Here is an 8532-nt window from a genome sequence, read left to right as displayed (position 1 = left end):
TTAATCTCTCTGCTCCTGTTTGACGGTGGTGTGACTGGCTGTCCCACACTCCTGCAGGTCTGGACCCCTTGCCTCCTCGCCCTCCCCCACCCCAGAGAGGGACTGCCACCTGGAACTGTGAGCTCAAATAAGCCAGCCCTTCCTCCTCTAAGTTGTTTTTTGTCAGGGTATTTTTTTTTAAAGATGTATTTCTTTTATTTTACATATATATGTGTGGCCCTAAGTTTATGTCTGTGCACCATGTGCATGTGGGTGCCCTTGAAGTCCAGAAGAGGGCATTGGATCCCCTGGAGCTGGAGTTACAGAAGGTTGTGAGCCACCATGTGGGTGCTTGGGAACTGAACTCCTCTGGATGCGCTCTTAAGTGCTCAGCTGTCTTTCCAGCTGGTCCTCAGGATATTTTATTCCAGCAACAGGAACGAAACATTTTTGTAACCACAGAGTGTCCCACATCTAACATCTGTCAGCAACTAAGTGGCTGTGGCCAAATCTCTGTCCCTATCTGTACCGTGAGCTGGTTCCCCTGCCTTTCCTGGGCAAATAGTCATTAAGTCAGGAGTTTTAACACACAGCTAGAGGGTGTCTGGGCCTCGTGTGTGCTCATTCATGAATTCACTTTTATCAGAGCAAAGGCCACAGTGTGCTGCCTGTGGTATGTGGAATTAATTAAACGTTTCGTTTTATATTTAGAGAATTTTTAAAATGACTTTGTGATGAATCATCTTGCTTTTCTTTGCAACTTCTGAGCTGTTTATGGGTGTGAGATTTAAACCTCAGAAGAAACTTAAAAAATTTTATTTTTATTTTATTTTATGTGTATGAATGTAATGCTTGCATATGTGTAAGTGCACCTGTGTTGTGCAATGCCCAAGGAGGTCAGAAGAGGGCATTGAATCCCCTGGAACTGGAGTTGGACAGTTGTTAGTTGTCATGTGAGTGCTGGGAATAGAATCTGGGTCCTCCGCAAGATCAGCCAGTGCTCTTAACTGCTGAGCCACCTCTCCAGCCCCGATTTGTTTTTTTAAAATGAAAATTGGCTAAAGGCGACTGCTCCAGACAGTCGTGGCCCGTTTGCCTCCACCCTACTTTCGTCCAGAGGAAGGAAGGTAGGTAGAGATGCTGCTGCTTCCTTCCAGCTCATCCCCCCCACCAGGTGCCTGGGCCCAGCCCCATGGGGTGTGCTGCCAACCTTTGTGGCCCTCATCTCTCTGACTGTGAACGATGATTAACGCCAGCCTCCAGGTGGCGGGGAGGTTGCACGGGGAGGTTTTAAAGCTAGCCTTACATACCTGGGCATACCTGCGCCGTACACTCTGGGAGAGTCCTTTTCCTTCCTGCTGTGAATCCCATGTTCTGAGGACTACGTAGAGCGAAACCTCCCCAGGAAGTCACAGCCAGACAGAGCCTCCTTTTTTTTTTTTTTAAGAAAGACTAATTCAGGCCTTCAGCATCCTGGTGGTGATCTTGCCCTTCTCAATGATGTGCACAATGATATCCATGCCTGACACTGTAACAGGGTCCACAGCATTCAGCATGGCTTGGGAGATAGTTTCAAACAGGTGTTCAGGATCCATGTTGGGGTCCTGGAGAGACTCACACGGTCTGTTCAGATGTAGGTACCACTGACTGAAGAAAAATGTTATATGGGGCTGGAGAGATGGCTCATCAGTCACAATGAGGTCTAGAGAAGAAATGAAGCTTAAAGATCTTCAGGTCCAACCCAGCAATGACTGGTTCTGTGCAGTAGGAGCCAAAGCGTTTCTCATATAAAGGTTGGCCACCACACTCATGAGGGCATAAGACTTGATCGGCTGACCTTTAACTCATACAGGTTCAGTCAGAACTTGAGGTACTGGGCAACTCTCTGGACATCCGTGGCAAGCCTGACCAGGCTGAAGTGTAGCCTGTCACCCATGGGAAAGATCTGGAAGTCTGTTTTATCATCTGGGTCTGGATCCTGAAACACATGTCTGCAGTGATGGCCACACAGTTCTTCCCCTGTTGTTTAATTAATAGACATGATTGCAGAGCTCTGCGAACCAAGATTGCCACTGCAATTCCAGTGAACTGGATCTGGCTTTCACTGTCCAGAGCCTCCTTTTTATGAACCAGGCTTGTAAGACTGGTCAGAGGTGGGTAGAGCCCCCTAACATCCCTGGTCTCCCCAGTTTTCTGCTCTTTCAATACTACCAGCTCTGGTCTTGGTTGTAGTAAGACCGGGGTACTGGGGTTAAGCACATCTGTAAGCCGCACCACACTTGGCAACAGGCAAAGGTCTGCATTTGCAGAAGACAACCTGTGCCCCTAAAGAAGGGAGAAGCCAGTCAGGGTGCAGCCATGGGAGGCAGGACTGGGCAACAGCCCCAGCCCCAGCAAGGGACAGAGACGGTCCAATGGGAAGACAGGAGACTCCAAGGGCTAGTGTGTGTACATATTCGTGTGTGTGTGTGTGTGTGTGTGTGTGTGCGCGCGCGCGCGCACGTGTGCAGGGGTGTAGAGGCCAGAAGTCCTCTGGTGTCATCCACCTTGATTTTTTGAGACAGGGCCTCTCACTGGCCAACAGTCCACCAATTGTGCTAGACCGGCCTGCCAATGGGCCCCAGGCATCTTCCTGTCTCAGCATCCCCAGTACTGGGATCACAGGCAGTTGCTACCACACACGTTTAGCCTTTTCATGTGGGTTCTGGGGATTGAATTCAGGTCCTCAAGCTTGTGTGGCAAGCACTTTACCCACTGAGCTGTCTCCCCAGCCCCGTGGGTACTGTTTTAAACCATAACATTTAAAAACATATTTTATGTATATGGGTGTTTTGTCTGCATGTATGTAAGTGCACCATGTGCATACATTACCCCACAGAGGTAAGAAGAGGGTGTTGGATCCCCTGGAACTGGAGTTATGGGTGGTTGTTAGCCCCCACGTGGGTGCTGGGAATTGAACCCGGGTCCTCTGCAAGAACAGTCAGTGCTCTTAACTGATGAGGTGTCTCTCCAACCCCTGAAGTTTTTAAATACAGAAAAATGTTATATGGGGCTGGAGAGATGGCTCAGTGGTTAAGGGCACTGGCTACTCTTCCAGAGGACCTGGGCTCAATTCTAGCACCAACATCGTGACTCATAACCATCTGTAATTCCAGTTCCAGGGCATCCAACACCTTCTGACCTCCTTGGGCATTGCACAACACGGGTGCACTTACATACAGGCAATACATTCATACACATAAAATAAAAATAATAAATAAAAATTTTTTTAAAAAGAACTTAACATCTGCTTACAGTTTGTTGACTTTTTTTTTTGAAAAAGTTAAGTTGTAAGCTTCTATTACAAATCAAAAATGAGGTTCTTAAAACTCTCACTTTCACCAGACATGAAGCAATTTAAAACCTTTTAAAGGTGTATTGAGAAAAACCAGGCTTTTAAAAAAAATGTAAATTCAGGTCTACCATCTCTACCATGATCTGGTTTATTCGTTCATCAAGAAGAGATGAGAACGGAATTCCAGCAGTAAGAAAGAAGTAGATGGGCTCTGAAGTCCTTAAGTGCCTGCTTTCTGTCTGTGGACCAGATACATGGGAACGATTTTCACTGTCTATGCTGTGCAGGTTTTTATTATCGTTACCTCATGGTGTCTCTTTGGTAATGACAAACTATAACATTTTGGAGCTATGTGTCAGGTAACATAACACACAAGAGGAGGACAAGTGTGGCCTCATGTCAGTTTGCTGTCTTCTGAGCCGACTTCGGGCCCACCACCCTGCCCTCCTGCTCACAGACCACCGGCGGGGCAGGTAACACACAGATGCCCCTGGGCCGAGTCTCAGCTCTGCCCTGTGCTGCCAGACCGCCTTGGGAGGCTGTTTCTCCTTCAGCGTTTGCTCCTTTCTGAAGGGGTCAACTGTACCGAGGTCATAGGACAACCTTCCAGAGTCTCTTCACTCCCGGCACGCAGTGGGTGCTCAGGGCATCGGCATTCCTGGGCACCGTGCTCCCTTTGGTGTTGTCTGTTCCCCACACCTATGGACTTGTCCGGTGATGCCACAACCCCCTGGAGTGCCCTCTGTGGCTCCCCAAGTTTCCCTGAACACACACCAACACCATCACCAAGTGTTTCCAACACTCCTCACCCATGCCAGCTGCTTCCTGTGTGAAACTCGCCGCCCCGTGCCTGCTTTCTGGCCCTGAGCTTCTCCCAGGAGCAAGCTGTGGGACCCTGCTGTAGACCCTGCCGTGGGACCCTGCCGTGGGATCCTGCCGTGGGATCCTGCCGTGGGACCCTGCTGTAGACCCTGCCGTGGGACCCTGCTATAGACCCTGCCGTGGGACCCTGCTGTAGACCCTGCCGTGGGACCCTGCCGTAGACCCTGCCGTGGGACCCTGCCGTGGGACCCTGCTGTAGACCCTGCCGTGGGACCCTGCCTTGGGACCCTGACTTGCCAACTGCAGAAACCCTCTGAGGAACATCTGCAGGACAATTAGAGGAAAGTTGAGAGGGAGTCTGCAGAGGTCAAGAAATCCCTGATGCTCTTTGAGGATGTTGCTGGGCTCCCATCAAGGACCAGTGGGGCGTGTGTGTGTGTGTGTGTGTGTGTGTGTGTGTGTGTGTGTGTGACTTTGCAAGGGGCCTTGGACAGGGTGGCAATTCTGTGGCTTTGGCCTCTAATTTGGACAGAAGGGAACAGCCACAGCTGAGGTGACCACCTTGCAAACCTCCTTGTGACAAGTGGTGTGTGCTGATGGCCCTAACGGCACATCAAAGCCACCTTGGAACACCCATGTCCCCCTGGCCCTGCAGTCCCCAACCCCAGCAGCCCTCCAAGGCCACATTAGGAAGTTTGGCCTATTTACTTAGCATGTAGTTGCAAATGCAAGCCCTCGATATTCTCTCTCTCTCTCTCCCTCCCTCTGAGACAGGGTCTCCCTGTAGCCTCAACTGACCTGAAACTCACTATATAGACAAGGCTGACCTCAATCTCTCAGAGATCCTCCTGCCTCTGCCTCCTGAGTGCTGGGATTAAAGGTGTGTGCCACCACACCTGGCTTCATGTTGTTTTAAGATAGAGCACTATACGTTCAAGGCTGGCTACAGGATGAGATCCTCCTGCCTTAGCTTCTCGAGCACTTGACTTACAGTTTGTGCCACCACATCTGAGGCCAGTACATCTTTAAACACAATACTTTTCTATTTATTTATTTATTTATTTATTATTTACTATTATTTATTATTTGTTTATTTATTATTTATTTATCATTCATTTATTTATGTATTTGCCTGTGTCTTTGTAAGTGCACATGTATAGAACAATGCTTTTGGAGGTCAGAAGAGGGGGGCATTGAATCTGTCTGGAAGAGGAGTTATGGGCTGTTGTTAGTTGCTGTGTGGGTGCTGGGAACCAAACCTGGGACCTCTGCAAGAGCAGCCAGTGCCATCCTGTTGTACTTTAAGAAAACACTAGTCCTTTGCTCAGGTGCTTGAAGCCCACAAGTGACCCTGGCCCATCTTGCTCCCCCCATGCCCTCCACGCTGGTCTCTTTCCAGGACAGACTCAGCTTGTCCACTATCATGCTCTTATAAGCTGCTATAGTCAGAGTTTGGAACTTGGTCACTCTTGCTTTCTGGGTGGCTCATTTCTTCCATTCTGGGCTCAACTCCTAACCTCCTTGGGGTGGGGGTGGGCATCCTGGACATCTAGACCAGCCAAGTGTTGCTGCCCTTGGCTCTGCTGCTCTCTTACTTCCTGGCTGCTCTTGGCATCATTGCCCATTTCCCTGATGGCTGGCTGCCCTGGCCTTGGTCTCTCTTCTCCTCTATAGATGGTAGGCTGTATCTGTCTGCACACTGCAACCTTCTCAGCACCAGGAGCAGCGCTGACCCATGATAAGTGCCCCTCTTTTGACAAGGTCAGTCTTTTCCAGCTCCCCTACCTGCCCCCTTGGCTTGCTTCATGTGCTGCAGGCTGCTGGCTCCCACAAGGCGTCTTTTCCCTCAGCCTCCCTGATCTTTACATTGTGGACTCGACTTTCAAGTGGGCATGCCTGCTTAGATGCACCACTCTGAACTCGGGAGCCCTGCCTTCAGGCTTTCCCTCCTCTGTCCAGGCATTGATTGCAGGGGACAGATGACCTCCCATTCCATAGTCACGCATCTTGCAGCACTACCACTTGCGTGGGTCTGTTTGGACAGGCCTCAGGGACAAGTGGGGAGGCCCAGCCGCTGGGCAGATGTCACCAAGCTTAGCTTACTTCAATGACTGGCAGTTGACCCTGGCTACTGGCTGGTACCTAGGCTGGGCTGGTGTTCAGAATACCTACATGTGGCCTCTCTGTGTGATTTCCTTGCAGCAAGGAGACTGGGCATGAGCACTCAAAAAAGGCCCAGGGAAGGTCACCGTTGCTTCTTTTTCTCACTCGGGTGACTCCAGGTTGACCAAAGACAGAGGTGAAAAATGACTGTGCTTTCCATTCTGAGCCATCAAGAGGATCAGATGGGCAAACTTAAATGCAGGCCGGCAGCTTCTGTGCAGCACTGTCTTTAACCGTGTTTACTAAGCAGCTGTCTCTCCACAGCCACCATCGTTGCCAACCCGATACTGACCTTCTCAGACGTTGAACAGATTTTACTTCAAGAAATTTCCAACAAAAGGATGAACTGAGGAAAGTCTTCCAGCTGCTGGACACGGAGCACAGCTTGGCAGTGACGAAGGGCGAGCTGAGGCGTGCCATCACCACCTTCCTGCTGCCCCTCACCAGGGAGCAGTTCCAGTTTGTGCTCTCAGGTAGGTACCCACCATCACATCCACATGGGGCTCAGCACAAGCAGGGGCCGGCGGAGGAGCAGGGGGCCATACACCTCCCCTCCCGAGCTCTGTATGTCTTCCACAGTTCACCTGAGTTCGGACTGGCTGGGATGACCACAGTCAGCATTCACTGTGTGCAGCAGCGTGCCTGCCATTTTCCTTCTGTTTTTAAGGCTTTCACGTAACAGTATCTGGTCAGTTATATATAAACATATTTTTAAGATTCATTTCATTAATTATTGTATTTTAAAATAGTTTTATTGAGCTTTTGTACATTTCATACAACAGTTCTGAATCAAATTTAGACTCCTAAGTTTGATTATTTTTATGCTCCCCCCAAACCAGACCTTACATATTCCACCATACATGTTAAGTCCTATCCAGTGAAGCATTTGTACCCGGTGTCCTTTGGTACAAGTTCATCCACTGGAGTCTAGTCAGCCTATCTAGTGATCATAAGTAAGGTCAGTTTGTGTGCATCTGTGTGGGAGAATGTGCATTTGTGAATGCATTGCTCGCAGAGGCCAGAAGAGGGTGTCAGATGCCATGGAGCTGGAATTGCAGGTGGCTGTGGCTGTGGGTGCTGGGAACTGAACTCAGGTCCTCTGCAGGAGCAGTACATGTTCTTACATATACACAATATAACCCAATCTCTAAAATGAACAGTTTGTTTCAGCTATTGAACTGATATAGAAATTACATTAACCTATGGAGACTGAACACAGCTCCTTTGTTTATCTACTATAGAATCATTTAAAAACTTTTAATAAGTATAATATATGATGTTCTTAGTAGGAGGACTGCTAAAATGTCAATTTTATGTAATTTTACAACCTTACACAATTCACAAATTATAATAATTTACTGTATTTAATTAGGGTTGCCTGGGGAGCATAGGTTATGGGGTTTTCTGTTTGAGTGGGGCAATGTTCCTGTGGTTATGACTCCCCTTACCATTCTCCTGTTTTCTACATAGCCCAGGAGGCCTAGAACTCACTTTGTAACCCATGCTGCCCTGGAGCTTCTGATCTCTCAGCCTCAGATTCCCAAGTGCAGAGATTATGGGGTAAACTACCTCATAGAACCAATTTAAACACATTTATTTTATGTATTCATTATTTATTATTTATTTATTTTTTATTATTTATTTATTCATTTATTATTTATTTATGTATTTATTATGTATTCATTATTGTTACCATTTATGAGTGGGTACACATGGAGGTCAGAGGACAATCTGCCTCTCCTTCTACCATGTGGGGTCCAGGGATCAAACTCAGGTTGCCAAGCTTGGTGGCAGACCCTTTTACCTACTGAGCCATCTTGCCAGCCCACAAAATACTTTTCTTATTCACAGCCTGATGGTGGGCAAAGTTACCACAGAAAGGACTGTGTGGTCACATGAAAGGGTGGCTGTTGTATGCTTCAGGGACTCACAAAGCACAGTCGCACATCAAAGGCTCTGAGACGTCCTGCAGGAGAGAAGAGAACTTGCTTGCAGTCAGATCACCCTTCTCCTGGCCCCTCTGTGAGCAACCTGTGGAAAGGTTCCAGAAACACTGGGCTTCAGTGCCCTGGGGACATATCTCCCAAAGAGATAGAAAAGATTATATATAAATAGTTTGATCTCTTTCCACAATAAAAACAACTAAAAAAAGGCTGCCAGAGCACTGCACAAAACAAAACTAGACCGTGGCAGGATCCACCAGCCGCGGGGACCCACTACCTACCGGAGACTTA

The 8532-nt window shown here is 48.3% G+C and overlaps 1 pseudogene; it reads right to left on the bottom strand.

Annotated features, from left to right (window-relative positions):
* Positions 1–1436: 1436 nt before the first annotated feature.
* LOC103751506 overlaps positions 1437–8532 on the bottom strand; it is an 18017-nt pseudogene continuing 10921 nt past the window's right edge.

The sequence above is a fragment of the Nannospalax galili genome, unplaced genomic scaffold, assembly GCF_000622305.1.
Source record: "Nannospalax galili isolate Female #2095 unplaced genomic scaffold, S.galili_v1.0 scaffold1307, whole genome shotgun sequence".
Taxonomy (NCBI): domain Eukaryota; kingdom Metazoa; phylum Chordata; class Mammalia; order Rodentia; family Spalacidae; genus Nannospalax; species Nannospalax galili.
Note: the sequence above shows the minus strand (reverse complement) of the source record. Positions and strands in the feature narration are given on the sequence as shown.